Source organism: Palaemon carinicauda, chromosome 6 (genome assembly GCF_036898095.1).
Source record: "Palaemon carinicauda isolate YSFRI2023 chromosome 6, ASM3689809v2, whole genome shotgun sequence".
Classification (NCBI taxonomy): Eukaryota; Metazoa; Arthropoda; class Malacostraca; order Decapoda; family Palaemonidae; genus Palaemon; species Palaemon carinicauda.
Window position 1 is genome coordinate 128,627,904 of NC_090730.1, and position 20,424 is coordinate 128,648,327.

The 20,424-nt window shown below is 37.7% G+C and overlaps 1 long non-coding RNA gene across 5 annotated transcripts in view; it reads right to left on the reverse strand.

Annotated features, from left to right (window-relative positions):
- Positions 1–1,933: 1,933 nt before the first annotated feature.
- The window catches only part of LOC137642188 (uncharacterized), a 44,020-nt gene continuing 25,529 nt past the window's right edge, over positions 1,934–20,424 (reverse strand). Inside the window, exons 3-8 of one of the 5 annotated variants that reach the window (XR_011044675.1) lie at positions 8,141–8,305; positions 7,429–7,529; positions 4,856–4,951; positions 4,548–4,675; positions 2,631–2,811; positions 1,934–2,089 (exon numbers count right to left, since the gene is read on the reverse strand). This is a non-coding gene — a long non-coding RNA (uncharacterized lncRNA). Of the gene's footprint in view, positions 2,090–2,630; positions 2,812–4,528; positions 4,676–4,855; positions 4,952–7,428; positions 7,530–8,140; positions 8,306–20,424 lie in introns of all 5 variants that reach the window. The other 4 variants (XR_011044672.1, XR_011044671.1, XR_011044674.1 and 1 more) reach the window with 4 other exon arrangements.

Below are 20,424 nucleotides of genomic sequence, written 5' to 3' on the forward strand. Positions count from 1 at the left end.
GTCCAACACTTGAAAACATAAAATTCTTGTATCGTAATTTTTAGTATTCTATAATTGAAGCGTTCAACTCATCTTGTGAACTTTAATTCGGTAACATTCGGTGCACTGAGAAACTTTAAAAGTAATTTCTCGTTAAAACTGATAGGATTTTCTTAAGGAGTTTACTGGATAGGTTTTAAATTTAAATATAACCTATACGTATTTTCTTTACTAGTAATTTAGTGTCTTTAATTATTAGCGTAAATTTGACGGTTCGTTATTTTTTGGGGGGTATTGTGATTTTATTAGTAAATTTTACTTTTTCTAACCAATTTCAAAATCTAAGATCGAGGTCTTGCGTAACTGTTCAATTTCCATAGATTTTGAAACCAATTTTTTAGGTTTTCTATCCCCCCTGAGTAACAAAAGTCCTTGAGTTTTATTTAGGTTAAATATTTAGATTTTGGATAACGGGTAAATCTAGCAAGTGCAAAGATGCCTGTACAGCTTCCGTAAGAGTCAAGTTACATAATGGAGATAGGTAAAATTTGGGTTTTGGTTGCCAAATTTAAGATTCTTTGACTTTTAATTTAACAGCTATGGTTGATAAAATTTTCTGCTTGTAACCGTATTAGGATGATTTGAGTTAATATTTGAGCTTATGAAAGGAGATATATAAAGAAGTTATATTATTTGCATTTCAAGTGTTTGTGTTAAAGCAAACGACTAATAGTGCTATAGGTTTTTATAAGTGATGTGTTAAATTTAACGACTTGGACAACTCTGCTATAAGAATAGAGGAAAATTACTTTTGGATCTTTTAGATTTAGCCGGTCCCCATTTATCAGTTTTATAGCTCTTAGCGTTAGTTACGTGGAGTATTCTTCAATGTCTTTAAAGATTTTGCTTTTTAATGTCTAGGGAGATTCAGAATGCATTTTATATAGCCTTTATAGGTAAGTCCCTTCTTTCGTGTAATTCTAAAGTTTTGAGCTTAACTGGATGAAATATATTTTTGTTTGGATGCACAATGATATTGTGTGTAATGCTTAAAATATGTTTGAAGTTAGCGAGAGCTCAGTGATGCACAGATTACAGTATTGAGTGTGTGGAATAGCTTATCTGATTTTAATTTATTCAAGAAAATAGGGCCTTTTGAAGTTGTTGAGTTTATTATAGCACTTTTAACATTATCCATCTATATAATACCGACTATGATTTCTCATTTAAGCGTAGCTACCTTTGCCTTTGATGCTTGAATCTGGACTAGTGTTCTTTGTAAATTGCTTTTTAGGTTTTTATCTTTGACGTGCTTTTCAATCCATGATTTGTCACTAATCTTTCAAGTTGGGGTACATTTAGATAGTAAATTTTGTTTTTAAATTATCAATTTGCTGTCTATTTTAAATGGAGCTAATTTAGTTTTGTTTAGTGTTACACTATAAAAAACACGAGTAGCGCCCATATATAAAGAATAGCAGGAAAATGAAAATTTATTAAAGATTCTTTCAAGTTGGCTACTTTTAGAAAGAATCCTTTTATGAAAGAATCCTTTTATAAAAGGACATTTTGCCGGTTATTTTTTTTTATATATGGATCTACTTGTGTATTTTTATAGCCTGACCAAAATACAAAATTAGCTCCAATAGACTGCAAAGGATCATTTAAAAACAAATTTACTTTCTAAAAATGTACCTCAACTTGAAAGATTGGAAATCATGGATTGAAAAGGACGCCAAAAAGAAAGTTGATGGTTCTAAACTGAATTTCCATGTTTCTTTTCAGGTTTCTGCTGCTCCATCCAAGGAGTTTAGATTTTATGCGTGGATATCAAAAACTCAAACTTACCCTTCACTATCAACACACTTATGCTTACAAGGAAGTAACGAAAAGAGGGGGAAAATAACACATACTAGGTTAATTATGAAAATTTATTTTATTTATAAGAAACCATCTTCAGTATTTAACATTCTACAATTGAGATTTTCTATAATAAAGTTTTTCCCATGTTATTGCATAGTTTGTCTTCAAGTTTTCCCCGTATTGTATGTACTGCTGTTTTCCTGTAGACTATATCTATCCTCAAAGTTTCTGTGACTGACAACCGTATCTGAGGGAGAGAGAAATGTTACATTAGATAAGTGTCAGAAGAGGCATAAAAATAAGTGTAGGGTACAAAAAATGTAATATCACCGTTTGTAGAATACTCCTTTTTTTCTATTTAACTCCTTTTATACTTATACTTGCAAAACTTAAAAACTCGCAAAACTTAAAAACTCTGAAAGGTTGAAATAGCAATCAAGCATCTTTAGTCAAGAATTAAGGATGAAACTTTAAAGCTTAATATACCCTCTTAGCCAAGTCTCGCTTATACGAAAACTAAAGATCTATCTTTACTTAGTACTTCTTTACATAAAACGTTAATATACCTAAAAATTAGCTACAGGGGTGGGGAATTCACAGATCCATAAAGCATATAGTTTGTAAAACAAGTAACTATATATAAAGTTTTAAATAAGAAATTAACACATGGTTTCCTAATTGATGTATACTACATTTAGTTTACAATTTTGTATTAAAGAAAACAAATCAAATTTGCAAATTACTTTCACAGCTAACGAAGACGAAGTTAGAAGGCTTTATCCACTTACTTATTACCGATGTCTCAGTTGAACCGGTGAAATGGCTGCAAATTACTCTTCAATGTCATTCCACGAATATACCCGAAGAATAGTCTTTCATAAGTCGAGAATCTGAAGATTCCTCGGGTACAATATGCTGTGCTTATCCATTCCGTATGAGCACTTCTTGCTATTAACGTCGCCTTAAAACCTGAAAAAGAACGAGCATTGATGTATCATATCAAGCAAAATCTCCTGTAACCTTCAACTAAGTAATCTTAAAGTAACAATTTGCAAAGGACTAATTTACATCTAACAATTTTCATACATGCCAAGACGTTTTATATAGGCATGCAACACCAACATATATTACCAGCCTGTCTAAATATCCTAAGATAATTTTTAAGTATCTTTCTATTCAACTTGAACACCTAAATTTCATTACTAAAGTACCTAATAAACACCAACTAATGTATGAAGCTGAAATTTTAACCTCAACAGACTACGAGACATAAGAGGATTTTCAATAGTTCTACATATAGAATTGAAAAAAAATTTCAATAGTTTCACATGAAATTCCTCAAAAAGTCTCATTGATATTGAGATTAGGCTCCCTGATGGATAGTTGCCAAAGTAGAACCCTAAATCAAATGCAACAATTTTCAATTGAAATCCTCACCACTTTGATACTTAACAATAAAAGCCATTAGCTAGACTTCAACACGTTATATTAACCAATTCTATTAGATAGTATTTGCATCTAAATTTACACTAACGAATCACTTTTCAAATGTAACCAAAATTCCCGTTATCTAAATGGACCAGTAAAAAGGTCTTACAAGTAAATAACCACGTTTTAAGACTAAAAATCAGCCTCAAACGCATAATATATATTTTGTCAAGCACAGAATTTCAGAACTAGAAAACTAATACCTGAAAAACGTCAGTGTAACAAAAACCAAGATGAAAGTGTCAAAATAATCTTCCAAAATCGCCGGAAATTCAAACCGTTTCATGTACAGATTCAAAATCCAAGTCATTTGTGGAAATTAATAGAAAAATTCAATGCATTTCCTATTGACGATGTCGAATTGCCGGAAAATTATTTTAAAGTTAAAATCCCTACAAATTTAACTATTTAAAATACTATCAGGATTTATACCAATCGAAAATATATTTCATAATATCCAAATGTTAAGAAAAAATGTAAGAATTTTGAACGAGTAAAATTTGATTCCTAAGATTACCAAAGATGAAATTATAAAGATACTTTTGTAGAAATAGGAAGAATACTGGGAATACAAACTATGCTTGTGGAAAAAAAATTAAATAATAAGACGTCAAGATGAAACCTGCCACTGGAAATGTGTAAGGAAAAATACATACAAATCCTGGGGAATTAAGCGTAGAAAGGAAAACTTTATTTTAAAGAAGTCTCTAGAAATTAATTTACGAAAGGTCACCAAAACTGCTGGAAAATTATAACTATTGCAAATCTGCACAATCGTGTATGAACGTTAACAAAAATCTCTCGACCCAACCCGCAAATGAAAGAAACATACCAAAATTCAATAATCACAATTGAGTAACCACAGCCTCAACAAACCAAGAGTTTACGAAGAGACCAGAACAGAAGAAAACTAGTTAAGTGCAGTACGAAAGAGCTACATCAAGACAACGCAATAGGCATAAAAAATGATAAGTACACCAGGCAAGACGAATACAACTCATTGGTTAAGAAAAAAAAAAAGTGCTGAAAGACAAGCCCAGAAGAGACACGAGAGCCTGCTATGAAAAAGAAGATATTGCAAAATTACATTAAGAAAAATCAAACGGCAGTAATAATAGGAAAATGGCTATTCAATATATTCTAATATTAAACACCTACAGTTAACTAGAAATGTGAACAAAGTATTTTTACTACAGACGTTTATTGATGAGATTTACAGGTTTTTGTAGAATTTTGCATCATTTCCTGGTCATTCCATTCTTGACTTTCTAAGTCTTTCTTTACTGTTGGCATTTTATCGTTCAGCTTGTTTGTAATTCCTTTTTTTTTCCAGTTTCAAACACACCTGGAAGGAAAAGCATATAGTGTACATGGCCTAATCTACCTAGTAAGTATCAAGTAATATTTGCTAAACTATTAAATCCAAATATTTTATATCTTTTTGGATGAGATTAAAGTTTTTAATGGAAAAAATAATTATGGATTTTCATGAAAAGTGTATTACTAATTCTCTTCTCTCGCTTACCTTTCGTAATAATTTGAATATATTATAATTGTCCTTCTACCCATTGAAAAATCGTAGTTTCAACCACTTTTGCATGAAGCTGAACATCTGAAGAATCTGAAAAAAAAGTTTTATATATTCAAATTTTTTTAGGTTATACATATTCAGTCTTGTTAAATCTTACACATTCACAATCTCAAATAATACAAATTCACAATCATACGCATATCATACTAGCACTTTCAAATAATCAATCTTTCCTCAAAGGACAGGCAACTATCCAACGAATCAAAATTAAGAATTTAAAACTCTAAAGTAACTTATTAAATCTATAAAACAACAATGCAGCTGTTGCTAATCCACTGCATTACAAAAAGTTTTACAAGGCTGCAAAATTTCCTTTTACTTGAGCCGGGTACCTAACGAATAAATTACTAATTTATGTTTGTCTAATGAATTAGATTGCCTCATTACTGTACCACCTGATATCTAAGTTGCAGTCAAGTAATTTAGAAATTATGTATATATAAAAAAAAAGACACGGGGAATGACCTCCCCAATTTTAAATCAACACCAAATTTCAATTCCCAATTTGAACAAACTTCAGTTTCCATGTTTTAAAAGTCCAATTTGAACTTTTCAAAATTTTATTTGCATAATAGCCATAAAGCTAAAAGTTCAAGTAAAGTTTTATCGACCTACCAGTATTGAAGATTTTGGATTTGGGGTCAATTTCCACGTAAATATTTTCTTAATTTACAAAACTTCAATTGAATGAAATAATCCTTTTAAAAATTTTAGTGTTTCATTGATATTAAGATTAGGCTCCCAGATTGATAGTTGCCAAATTTGAACCCTCTGAAATCAAAATTTAACTATTTTCAGTTGAAATCATCCTCGCCAATTTGAAAAACTTTGTAATAAAAGCCCTTAGCTGGAGTCATTAGCTTTAACGCTTTTTATTAACCGATTTTGTTAGATAGCATTTACATCTAAATTTACCCTAAAGCAATCACAATGTCAGATATAACTAAAATTCCCAGGAATCTAAATAGATCAGTAAAGGTCTTAAAGTAAATAACCTCACGTTTTCAGACTAAAATCAGCCTAAAAAAACACAAGATATATTTTGTCAAGAACACACGTTTAGAAACAAAATACCTTAATAATGTAAGTCACAAAAACCAAGATGAAAATGTAAAAATAATCTTCCAAAATCGCCGGAAATTTAAACGGGTTCATGTACAGATTAACGAATTTAAAAAACAAAAAAATCAAAATCTAAGACATTTGTGGAAACAAACGTGAAAAATTAGAAGTTTCTTCTTTCTTATGACATGTCAAATTGCAGGAAAATTATTTCAGGTTAATTAAAATCCCTAAAAAACTTGACTAAGACACTATCAGGATTTATACCAATCTAAAATATATTTCATAATATCCAAATGTAAAAAAGTAAGAATTTTGCACGAGAAAATTCTATTTCTAAGATTACCAAAGACACGAAATTTAAAAAAAAAAAAAAAAAAAAAAAAAAAAAAAAATAGGAAGAGTACTGGGAATACAAACTGCTTGTAAAAAAGAATCTAAAACAATAGGACATCAAGATGAAGCCTGCCACAAGAAATATGTAAGGGAAAATCCATACAAATCCTGGGAGACGAAGTGTAGAAAGAAAATTATTCTAAAGAAGTCTCTAGAAATTTATTTGCGAAAGGTCACCAAAACCGCTGGAAAATTATATAACAATTACAAATCTGCACAGTCGTGTAGGAACGTCAACCAAAATCTCCCAACTTAAGCAGTAACTGAAAGAAACCAACCAAAATCTCCTAATTTAACCAATAACAAAGAAACCAACCAAAATCAATAAGTACAATTGCTTAACCACAGCCTCAAGAAACCAGGATTTTGCGAAGAGACAAGACCAGAAGAAGAAAACTTAGATAATGCAGTACGATAAAGATAGAAGGAACAGAAGATAAAGATAGGAGGAACAGATAATGCAAAAAAAAAAAAAAAAACAGGTAAGACTAAAATTTAAATCATTGCTTAAAAAAGGGGGCTGAAAGACAAACTCAGAAAAGACAAGAGAGCCTGGTATGAAAAAGAAGATATTGCAAAATTACATAAAATAAAATCAAATGGCAGTAATAGGAAAATGGCTATTTGATATATTCTAATATTAAACACCTACAGTAATTTGTAGTGTGGACAAAGTATTATTACTACAGACGTTTATTGATGAGTTTTAAAAGTTTTGTAGTATTTTGCATCTTTTCCTGGTCATTTTATTCTGACTTTTCTCCAAGTCTGTCTTGACTGTTGGCATTTTATCGTTAAGCCTGTTTGTAATTCCCTTCTTTTCCGGTTTCAAACACACCAGGAAGAAAAAGCTTAAGTGTACATATTGAATCTTGACTAATCGCTTCTTTGTCAAAGGTAGGCCTAATCTACCTAGAAGTATCAAGCAATATTTGTTAAACTATTGTATCAAAATATTTTATATCTTTTTGGATGAGATTAAAGTTTTTGATAAAAACAATTATGGATTTTCATGAAAAGTATATTACTAATTCCCCCCTCTCGCTTACCTTTCATACTAGATATATTGTAATTGTCCTTCTACCCATTGAAAAACCGCAGTTTCAGCCATTTTTTTTGTTTTTTGCATGAAGCTGAACATTTAAAGAATCTGAAAAATAAGTTTATATTCAAAATGTTTTAGGTTATACAAATTCACAATCTTAGTTATACACATTCATAATCTCAAATTATACATTCACAATCTTACAAGTTATACATATTCACATTCTTACTGCAAACACTTTCATAAATTGTAGCTTTAGCAGGAAGGCCATTCATAAATAATTTTTCCTTGCGTGAGGCAAATATCTAACTAAACAAAATTAAGAATTCAAAACACTAAATTAACATATTAATCTATAAAACAACAAAAATGTAGCTGTTGCTAATCCACTGCATTACAAAAGGTTTTACAAGGCTGCAAAATTTCCTTTTACTTGAGCCGGGTACTTGATGAATATATTTATTACGTTTCTGTTTCTAATGGATTAGATTTCCCTATTACTGTACCATCTGATATTAAAGTTGCAGCCATGCAAATTAGATATAAAAAATCACCAGGAATGACTTCCCCAAATTTAAAATCAGACCAAATTTTAATTCCAAATTTTAACGAAAACTTAAATTTTCATGCTTTATGAGATTAATTTGAACTTTTCAAAGATTTTATTTGTATAGTAACCATAAAGCTAAACAAAGGTCAAGTAAGGTTTTACCTACCTACCAGTATTGAAGATTTTGAATTTAGGGTTAATTTCCACGAAAATATTCTTTTAATTTACCTAACTTCAGCTGAATGAAATCTAACTTTTAAAACATTCTGATTCGTATGCATCGAGTTCTTCGTTCAAGCTTCAGTACATCAGTCAGTATGGTCATTGAGATCTGGAAAAGAAAATTCATTAGTATTTGCAAATATTTCGGCCACTAAAAGACTATTTTAACACATTCATTACCACCGAGATATATGCTAATCCTTTTCATGTTTACCAAGAATGTTTTTAAAGTAATAAGAGCATTATTGAAATACTAAATTTCTATTACAACTATAATAAATTCTTTTTAAGGGGCAGATTTGCACAGACTCGCAGGGGTGCCCTTTTAGCTCTGAAATGTTTCCTGATCGCTGATTGGTTGGGCAAAATAATTCTAACCAATGAGATAACAGGAAAGTTTTCCGAGCTAGAAGGGCACCGGAAACTTTTCCGAGCTAGAAGGGCACCGGAAACTTTTCCGAGCTAAAAGGGCACCCGGAAACTTTTCCGAGCTAAAAGGGCACCCGGAAACTTTTCCGAGCTAAAAGGGCACCCGGAAACTTTTCCGAGCTAAAAGGGCACCCGGAAACTTTTCCGAGCTAAAAGGGCACCCGGAAACTTTTCCGAGCTAAAAGGGCACCCGGAAACTTTTCCGAGCTAAAAGGGCACCCGGAAACTTTTCCGAGCTAAAAGGCCACCCGGAAACTTTCCCGAGCTAAAAGGGCACCCGGAAACTTTCCCGAGCTAAAAGGGCACCCGGAAACTTTTCCGAGCTAAAAGGGCACCCGGAAACTTTTCCGAGCTAAAAGGGCACCCGGAAACTTTTCCGAGCTAAAAGGGCACCCGGAAACTTTTCCGAGCTAAAAGGGCACCGGAAACTTTTCCGAGCTAAAAGGGCACCGGAAACTTTTCCGAGCTAAAAGGGCACCGGAAACTTTTCCGAGCTAAAAGGGCACTGCTGCGAGTCAGTGCAAATGGGCCTCATTAAAAAAACTGATTTTGAGCAAAGCGAAATATCTATTTTTGGGCGAGAAAGCCATGTCGTCCTGATGGAAGTTCCTTTAGGGTAGCTTCCTAGGGTATATTTGACTACGGTGATATTCCCAGAGAATTTTACCTTCAGGTATCCAGAATTCTAACTCCTGGAGTGAATATCCCTAAATAAATCTTACAGGGATATGGCATAATATCAGAGGACGTATTCTTGACACGCCACATAGCTATCTTCACCCCGAACAGCATTAACGCTTCGAGGGGTCAAAGTGGCAAGAAAACAAAAAACGAGAATGAAAGGAGAGCCGATCATAAGGTACCTCTCCTATCCCGCTTCGAGTGTGTACATGACGTCAACAGCGCCATCTTTATTCCTTGTAGCGATACACGAGGGGCTACAGACACTATTATAGGGAGGGGTCCATAAGCCCTTTTTAAATTAAAAGGAAGGGCAGGTCCATCAGGACGATATGGCTATCTCACCCAAAAATAGATTTTTCGCATCGCTCAAAATCAGTTTTTCGGGCTTGGGCCATGTCGTCGTGATGGAAGTTTACCAGAGCATTACTGTTTCTGTGGATTCTCAAATGGTGCCATACCCTCAAGAAAGTATTTTCCTGGTCAGCCTAGACCTAGAGACCTATGTTGTTACTGTCATACATCATTTCATCTAAGGATGAACTATGTTAGTGCTTCCTGCCCCCTACAGGGAAGTGTCATACTAGACTTCTAAAAGTCTCGAGGAGTACACATTACCTATGGATGACTAACAGACAAGCCTGTATAGTGGTCTCACCCTATACCTTATAAAGCAAAGTTTGTATAAGATTCACCAATGCCAGTATGAAATAGACACCTTCCCCGGTGTGTATTCTTATTATTCTTCCTAAGGAAGGGTTAAAGCGAGTGAATGTTTGCTTGTAGTGAGGAACAATCTTAAAAGATCTTCCATGTTAAAATTATCCATAGTTTTAACTTTAATGCTCAGTACATTTCTAATAAAATGAACGTGGGCAAATAAGACGTAAGGTTAACTAAGAACTAGTTTATTGATAATTATAAACATAAGTCAATCAACCATTATAAAAATTAAAATGTGAATGAAAAACATTAAAGCATAAAGAAAACAGTAAAACAGAAAATATTGTTTCATCTGGAAAGGAAACATATATGCCACCTTAATCAAATTATCAATAATGTTGTTACAGTCTGTATTACTGTTTATTCACACTAGCGTAAAAAACGCTTGGCACCTGTGTGTGCATTATGCCTAGTTCACCATAATCTATGGAACAGTTCATAAGGACACGTTAGTGGCCTATCACTCAGTCTGTAGTAACAGTCCGTGACTACACACCCACCCTTGAATTAATCGTCCCAATTAATTTCACTGTTCCTCGCAGATTTTATTAAACAGCAGGTTTGAGGACACTACATGCTGCTAACACAGACCTCTTAAGTTCCTCCACTTGCTTCGCATAGTGTTCGAAGAATACCCTGGATGACTTCCAGCCAGTGTATGAGCGAAGATGTTCAAAATGCATATTTTTAAAGAAATTTATGGAAGAGGCAACTTTCCTCGGATCATGACCTGCGGGTGTACTGTCTGGATCCGCTCTGCAAATGAAATAGGCGAGTTTCGCCCATAGTTGCTTCAGAGATAAATTTGAACCCGAGGTTTCTCCACTAAACAGCTGTCCTCCCCTAAAGTATGAAGTTCTACGAAGATAGACCTTTAGGCACTCCACTGGACATAGATGCATCTTCCTTCAGAGGGCAGATTCTCCAGGGACCCCACCTGTTGGTGGGTAGCTCGTTCTTGGCAAGAAATGTTTGGTCCGGAAAAAGACTCGGTTCTCCCCCTTCTAAGAACTGAACATGGCCTTCCTCTCTCAAGAGGGCCACTTTCACTAGCTCTGGCTCCCGAAGCGAGCGCAAACAGAAATATGACTTTTTGGGTCAAATCCTTTAAAGCGCACTCCTCATTATTGAGGCAAAATGAAGAACCTTATCTAAATACCATGAAGTAGGTCTTGGAGGCGCTGATGATCTGAGCTTAGCACAGGCCTTCGGAATTTTGTCAAACATGTCATTAGAAAGGTCTTCCTGAAAGGCATATAATATCGGTCTTGTCAAGGCAGACTTGCACGTTGATATTGTGTTGGCTGTTAAACCTTGCTCATAAAGGTGGATGAAGAACGATAAACAGAAGTCTACCGAGATTTCTTTTGGTTTCTTCGCCTTGACAAAGGACACCCACTTCTTCCATGATGACTCATATTGTCTTTTGTTAGATTTGGACTTATATTCCTCCAAAAAGTCAATACTGTCTCTTGATATCCCGAATCTTTTTCTCACCGTTAGGGAGAAAAAATCACGAGATGCAGGTTCCGGGTTTTCTGTGAATAAGCGAAGACAGTCGACTTCTATACTCGCTGAGTCAGAACTGGATCCGGTAGCGGCACAAACTTCAGTCGTAGTTCCAATGTCAGAGGGAACCAAACACTGTTCGGCCACTTATGAGCTACTATTGCTGCTTTCCCTTTTAAAGATCTGTTTGTCAAGGAACTTCAATAGAAGGTTGTGCGGAGAGAACAGGTAAATCCTGGACCACCTGTTCCAGTCGAGGGACATAGCGTCTACTGCTTCCGCTAGAGGATCCTCATACGGGAACACATATCGATGTATTTTCTTGTTGTCTTTCGTCGCAAAGAGGTCTATCTGCAGTTCCGGGACTTGACTCAAGATGAAGGAGAACGATCCTGCGTCTAGGGACCATTCTGACTATTGGTGTGAACCTGGATAGAGCGTCCGCTGTCACGTTGCGGAACCCCTGAAGGTAAACTGCCGACTAATGCCATCTCTTTTCCGCCAGTCAGAATATGGCCAACATCACTTGGTTGATTTGAATCGACATCGACCCTTGTCGATTTAGGCATTTCACTATCACTTCGCTGTCTAGAACCAATCTTATGTAGGTCGAGTGGCGAGGAGATACTTTCTTCAATGTCAGGAGTACTGCCATGGCTTCCAGAAAGTTGATGTGAAATGTCATGAAAAGATTGGACCAAGCTCCTTGGACTTTCTTTCGGTGAGAATGGCTTCCCCAGCCTTCCTTTGAGGCGTCTGTATGGATAGTAATTGACGGGGGAGGTGGCTGAAGAAGTATCGATTTCTTCAGTTGCTTGGCTTTGGACCACAGCTTGAGAAGCGTTCGCAGTCGAATCGTTAGTGGTCACATCAGATCTCTTCACGCGTTTGATGAGTGTTTTCTCCAAACTCTTGTTGCTTCCTTCAGCTGTGCTCTTAGCACTGGATCTGTTACCGAAGCAAACTGTAGAGAGCCCAGCACACTCTCCTGTTCGTGTCTTGATATCCGTTTGGATTCCAGTAGTCTCTTGACAGATCCTGCTATTTCTTTCTTCTTCTTCCCAAGGATGGAAAGCCGATATGACTCCAAATTTCAGTGGATTCCCAACCACTGAAACTTCTGAGCTGGAGATAGTCGAGACTTTTTGATGTTGATCTTGAATCCCAGATGTTCCAGGAACGAACACTTTCTTGGAGGCTTGCATGCATTCTGTCATGGATGCTGCCCACACCAGCCAATCGTCCAGGTAGGCCACTACTTGGATCCCCTTCAGGCGTAGTTGATGGACGGCTGCGTTCGCAAGCTTCGTGAAAATCCTTGGGGCTATGTGTAGCCCGAATGGCATGGCTCTGAAGGCATAAAGTCTTCTTTGTAGCTTGAACCCTAGGTAGGAGGAGAGAGGACTATTTATTGGAATGTGCCAATAAGCGTCTGACAAGTCTATAGAGACGGTGTATGCCCATTTGGGCAGTAGAGTCCTTATGTGTTGAAGTGTCAGCATCCTGAACTTGTAGTTCACTATGAACTTTTTGAGTGACGACAAGTCCAGAATGACTGAGTTTTTCCGAGTCCTTCGTTGGAACACAAAACAGCCTTCCTTGGAATTTGATGGACTTTACCTTTCGGATTACTCTTTTCTCCAAGAGTTCTCGGACATATTCTTCCAGAACGGGGGTAGTGTTAGAAGAACTGTGGGTATGGAGGTGGAGTACTGCTCCAGCTCTAACCCAGTCCCAGGGATCGAAGGTCCAACGATCCAGAAATAGGTGTAGTCTCCCTCCTACCGGAAGCATCTCACTTCTGTTGCTGTGGACCTGAGGCCTTGCCTCCCTGACCGCGTCCTTCCCTGAATCCCCTTGAAGGGCGACTAGAGGAACCTCTGGCTGCTCCTCTAGCTTTTGGACGAAAGGTTGTCATCTGCTTTTCGAATGCTGGGTTGAACACTGGTGACGACACACGCTTGAGGTATCAACTGGTACGTGGTTGGAGGTTGTGCCACATCTGAGGCACCGCGGTCGCAGGAAGTTGTTGTTGTTGCTGTCTGTAAGGCTTTGCTGGCCGAGAGGAGCGCCTAGGCTGCTTTGTCTTCTTGGGGTGGGGACTCTCATCCAGAGAAGACTCCAAGAGTTAGTCCCCACTTGTGGAGAAGGTTCCTATTCTCCGTGGCGGCCTTGTCTACTACCTCTAACTACTTCATTATGGAAGAGGTCCTTACCCCAGATACAAGAGGAAATCAGTTTTCTAGTTTCATGCCTCAGCACAACCGAGGCGAACACAAACTCCCTACAAGCTCTCCTAGCTTTAATAAAACTGTAGAGATCCTTTGTAACTGGCCAGATGGGTTTTGGCCACTACCATGAACATGTCCTGGTTCTTGGGGTCACTTGCCATCGTTTCTAGGATCCTCTGTAATGACATGGATGCTGCAAGTCTCTTTTGTCTCTTGCTCCCTGCACAAGAGAAACTCTGACAGCTTTGGAATTCACTCACCAAACTGGCATTCGGCAATATCAGCTTCCAACTTCCCAACTGAAAAGGTAAGGTGAACGTCCTTCCAGTCCTTTTGGTCCAAAGGTAAGGTCAGGGACAACAGCTTGCACTCCTCCAAAGAGGGGCATGGTTTCCCTGCCTCAACTGCCTTCAAGGGTGCTTTATATCCCTTTTCTATGAAGGGAAAGGCCCTGGTTGGAGAAGCCACAAAGGGGGGATGCTTCTTACTCAAAGCTGGCACCTTTGAGTTCGTGAAGCCCTTCTCTTTCATAGAGCTCGTTAGTAAAGCCTGTGCTTTACTATGGTCAAAGACTATGACCTTCGGCTCCGTCTCCTCCTTTGAGGCTGGTTCCTTCCTAAGACAGACATAGCAGTCCGGGTAAGACTCCTTGTTGGGCCAAAATTCCACCTCTTCAAAGGGAATTGAACCCAACTTCTCCGATATGACAATCTCCCAGTTGTCATTGGCATGTGTTCGGCATACCTCCAAGGATTGGCATCCGATCACAAAGGAGGGTCCTTCATGTTGAGCTGCTTCTGCGGCCTATGTGATGCTGCGAGTCTACGCATCTCCAGTTTCATCGCAGCTTCCTTTTCATCATTCTTCTTCTGCATCTGTTGAATCATTTCAACGATAGAAGAAAGAGTCCCTTCAAGTTCATCTGGGATAGCAGACGATGTACAGGGAACAGGTTCTGGGGCCGGAACCGATTTAACCGACACCTCGTCGATTTCTTCCTCTTCTGTTTCTGGAGCCTGGGTCAGCTCCTCCTCCTGACCTTCTCCCAGAAGGTCCTTCTCCGTGTACTCTACAGACATCCTATCGTCCAATTGGATGTCTTTTAGGGCGTCCGAGACTTCTGAATCTACCGGAAACTGGACTGTTAGAATCTCCGCATGAGGCTGAGGAATCACAGCATTCGCAGATGCCTTAGGAAAAAGGTAGGCCCTCATCTTCTCACTTGGAAGGTAGGGGCCTGAAGTGTTTTTCTGAAAACCCCTCACCCAGGTTTTCAACTGCATACCTCGACTCCGCCGACTTGGGTGTCAAATGCTTCGGTAATCAGGTTAGAACATATAGCGCATACCCGAGGGTCCCAATACCGGATATCACCTTTGGAGGCTGCGCATGCTGCGTGCCTCCTGCACAACTCATGTCCACAGAAGTTATTGCTGCGGACGTTGCAAAATATGTTCCCGCACTTAGGATGGTCCTCCTGTAAAGAGAAGAAAATCCATGAGTATCTAGTTAGACATATCACTGGATTAAACTTATTAATGTATATAGCTTATGACAGTTAAGCTAGAAAAGAAAGAGGGAAAGACATACTTTTATTTCCTGTCCAGCTAATTGCTGTAACCTCCAAAGATATTAAAAGTAAGGTTAATTCTTATTCTAGAATACCCTTCATTTTATTTTCCTAAGCAGAAATGAGGGTGTAGCTCACACCATGATACAAAGTTTTAATATACGGGGTAATATAAATAAAGATAGAACTCACTTTATATTGTACAGTCTCAACAAAAGGCTGTACAAGATAACACCAAGTATGTTGGAAGAACTTTAGTGTTACAATATACTCTATACTGAGTTTTTTCGATGCAGTGTGTACTACACAGCTAAAGTACTGGCTACTGTATATCATATAATATCGTGCCGGCCGGCATGTAGGTATAGCTCAAAGGTATGCTACATTTAACTATTGGGCAGCAGATCGCTGGTTGTGTGTGTGCCGGCCGGCAACTGAAAAACTTTAGCACCCGACCGCCGGCCGCTGATCATAGTGGCCGGCAGGTCTAAGGGTGTGCTTCCGTAGGTGATACCTATGCTGTTCGGCAGTGACTAGAAACCAGAGAACTTCCATGCACCCGGCTGCCGGTCGCTAAGCTGGCAGCCGGGCTAGGGGTACAATACACTAGCAAGAGAAACAGTATGGATGTAAGGTTATAAGGTTTCACTGCCTTAAAACCTTCCATCCAGAAAGAGTAAACATAAGGGAGGGGAGAATGTAGCATTCAGGCTTCCTTTTTTATCCATAGGCTGCCGGGCTCTACAGACAGAAATGGATGGAAGACCAAGGGAGGTCTGGGGTTCACTCTACAGAAGATACGCCTCTGCCGGCCGGCACGTTCTTGCCGGCCGGCAGAGGGCTGAGCCAGTCCCACATCCAAACATACACTAGGTACCGATTGATTGATTGATTTAAAGTTTTCAGGCATCCTGACATCTAAGGTCATTGACGCCGGTAACATTTAATTTATGTATACAAAAATAAAAAATAAAATAAAATAAAAAATTAAAGAGTATTCAATTAAAATCATAAAAATTGAATGTCATTAAATTAATATTTTTCAGAAGACCTGCTTCCGAAATAAATCTAAAAATGCCACTTGCATGGTAGGACATATCATTTCCAAGAATCTTGGCAAGGATGAACCTGCCACCCTCACCTCGAGCCTCAAACAAATATCTATTCCGCAAGTTGTTATAATTGGGGCATTCGGTCAACAATTGCCTTACTGTTAGAGGTACTAAACAGTCGTCACAATACGGTTGGTGTTGGCCCTTCAGCAAAAACTCATGTGTCAACCGAGTGTGACCAATATGGAGACGACAAAGAGACTTCTCCCATTTTCGGGGCATCATATTATACCTCCAAGGAGATATGTCATTTGTTACTTCCCTCATTTTATTGCCATCTTGTCTATCCCATTGCTGTTGCCATTTATTGCAAACCAATTTCTTGATGTCAGGTAAGAAATCATTACAGGGAATGGGATACCTTCTTGGCAGCTACTCGGATGCAGCCTCCTTAGACAGTGAATCTGCCTTCTCATTCCCGGACACACCTATATGTGCTGGAACCCAACAAAATTGAACTGTTATACCTCTCCGTCCAATAATGAAAAGCCATTCTAAAATCTTTAAAACTAGAGTGTTATTAGAATTAAAAACTTCCATAGCTTGAAGGACACTCCTTGCATCACAAAAATTGTAAAATTACCCTCCTTCTCCAACGCTATTTTCTCAATAGCGGTTAATATGCCATACAATTCGGCAGTAAATATGGTAGCGGTCAAGAGGAAGTGCACCTCTACATTTAAAACCATTACTATGTACTCCAAATCCAATGCCAGCATCAGATTTGGAGCCATCAGTATAGATAAAAGTTGATCCTCATGTTCTTTAACATGTTCCATAAAAAGAGACCTGGCTTCTAGGTCTGATATATTCTTATCTCCAATAAAATATTTACAAAAAGATATCTCTGGTAACTTCCATGGAGAAGTTGATGATACCTTGAATGGAAGTACCTTATTTCTAATTATATCCAGACTATTTAATAATCGTTTCACCTGAAAGCCATAAGGTTGAGGAGATTCACTAGGTACCGATGGAGGACTACGGCCAAGAGATGTAATGGCTAGGCCATCGCTAAGGAAAGAGGGGGGGGGGAGAGGGAAAAGGGTCCTGCAAACTTAGTTTTAGTATGAGATCTAACCCAGCGGCTAAGAAAGCTCATCCTAGCCTAGGGTTTGTCTATTAAAGAGGGAGGTCAGCAATACTTGCTACCTTCCTCAATACCAGAACAAGGTTTGATGTTATTTCACTAGGCAATGGAAAATCCCATTCTCCAGCCCGAGAATAACACTGAACTAGTCTGCTAGACCACTAGTAGAAGGAATCACCTCGTACAGTATCCTTCGGACGTGGGCTAGGGAGGCTAAACCTCCTATGTCTGCGCCTAACCTAGCAAAGGAATCTCATTCTCTATGCCAGGAAGACAGACCCCAGACTAATTACTCTGATGTTTTGCCCTAAACCCAAAAACCAGTCACTCTGGTTACAAGGACAGGACAGAAACATCCTAGTATAGTTATACCTGAATACTATTCAGATAGAACCACTAGGATTAACCCTAAGGCTTAACTCAGAGGGAAAAGGGATTGAACTTAAGTCTCCAGAGGAGAAAAGAACAACCGGGATGTGTGCGAAAGTATACTAAAGCCCTGTAGGCTACTAGCCTAGACGTGGTGAGAATCTATTACCTAAATCCCCGAAACACTCTCGTATACAATCTTGGAAGATAAGAATTCAACAATATCTTACATGTATAAAATGTGCCTATAGCTTCAACAACATAACACTCGGAAATCTGTATATCATGCAAGAAAGTACTAGGGCCAGACCCTAGGCTACTAAGCCTAGCGTAGGGCAGGATCGGTTACCTAAATCGCCGAAACTGAATACTAACGGCATCATATAGAGAGTTTCCTCGAAGAGCTAAATAGCTAGATTTATCAAAGCATAATAACCGGGAACGTTGCTCTGGCTAACTAAATGACTCTTGCATAGCGAGCGATAGCGTCCAGGACGCCTCCGGTAGGCAACAGCTCTTGTTTACGTTAATATCACTTTTGATTTAATTCAAAACGACAAGAGCTTACATTTATACAAAGTAAAGATAATACTCAACTTTCCAGAGGCAGAAGAGGATGAAGAAAGCAACATAATGTTGAATTAAATCCAAGATAATGAGAGAATCACAAGGGAAACACCAAGTAGTAGAGCTAAGCGATAAGGAATAAAGATGTTGCTGTCGACGTCGTCATGTACACACTCTAAGCGGGATAGGAGAGGTACCTTATGAACAGCTCTCCTTTCATTCTCGTTTTTCGTTTTCTTGCCACTTTGACCCCTCGAAGCGTTAATGCTGTTCTGGGTGAAGATAACTATGTGGCGTGTCAAGAATACGTCCTCTGATATTATGCCATATCCCTGTAAGATTTATTTAGGGATATTCGCTCCAGGAGTTAGAATTCTGAATACCTTAAAGTAAAATTATCTGGGAATATTACCATAGTCAAATATACCCTAGGAAGCTACCCTAAAGGAACTTCCATCACGAGGATATGGCCTGAGCCCCAAAAAAGATTGAGTATAGTAGCAAATATATCCCAATAGTTTTTATAAAGATTCTCTTAATTTGCTTACCCACTTACACTGTCTAAAACACCTGGTAAAAACAATACACTTGTGTATTAAGCTGCCGAGATAATTTTCACAAAATTTTAAGCATTTAAATCCCAAAGGTTATATATATAAACTACACACAAACATTGACACTGCATTAATTCAAATTCCTCTTCAATCGCTTCTTTCAAGAAATTATAAGGTTCGACTTCATCCTCTCTAGTTTTGTGAAAACTTCAATAAATTTGTCAGCATGAAAAAAAAAAAACCTAACTTGCTAATTTCAGTAACTAGTGTCTGCATCTAACAAGGTATCACGTAAAACAATGCAAGTCAAATGCAATCAAAATTCCACAGGAAAGCAAATACCTTGGAAGGATAAATCCTAAGAAATTCAAGTAAACAGTCACGTGTTAAGACCAATTTCGACCCTAAAAGCAAAAAGGTGATTTTGTAAAAAAAGCAAAACATCTTGGAAAATAGATTAACATACCTAAATAACAGTGTTACTTAAGACTCCAAATTCGAAGAATTCTAGGTTATTTATACAATAACCTTATATATGGAAGTGGTAAAGAAATGTTGAAACTAGAAACGTCAGTTTTCTTATGTAGGAAAATAATATTCATAGCTCAAAAGGGGAAATATATTACACTAATTCCTAGCCAAATATATGAACCATATATATTTGCTACTCATTATCATTTAATTTATGCATTTCTGATAATGAATATTGGGGCAAACCAGTCTTTTGCATGTTTTTGGACTCCAGTGGGAAATCATTGTTTTGGGTGGAGAAATGCCAAAAACGAGTGATTTACATGAATAATGCAGAAATGCAAAATAAACAATATAACCAGTTGGAAAAATACAGATCTTGTAAGTGGCTGGAAATTAAAGTATCAATTATCCTTGATACACCTCACTCCTAATGGTTTTTGCTGCGCCGAGGTTCACTACGTTCGCAAAATGAACATTACCTCGTTGCTACTATGATCTGGCAAAGGGTACATAATGTGCTGCGCATGCAACCCCATGGGTTATTATTTCAGGGATGTTTTTTACTTTCATATTAGAAACTATAGCTATACTGAATTTTTTTTTTTCAATATAACCAATTACCAAAATAGATTAAATTACACTGAATTTCGAAATGAATGTACTTCCTTCTGAGAGACGTCTCCATGTGCTTATAGTCAAGCTGGTACTGTGGAGGAGAGTGGAAAAATGGCTATTGTAGGAGTCTCTCTAGCACAATCTTAAGTGCCTGACTGGAGTCTCTCGCACACTAAGTGCCTGACTGGAGTCTCTCGCACACTAAGTGCCTGAATGGAGTCTCTCGCACACTAAGTGCCTGAATGGAGTCTCTCGCACACTAAGTGCCTGAATGGAGTCTCTCGCACACTAAGTGCCTGAATGG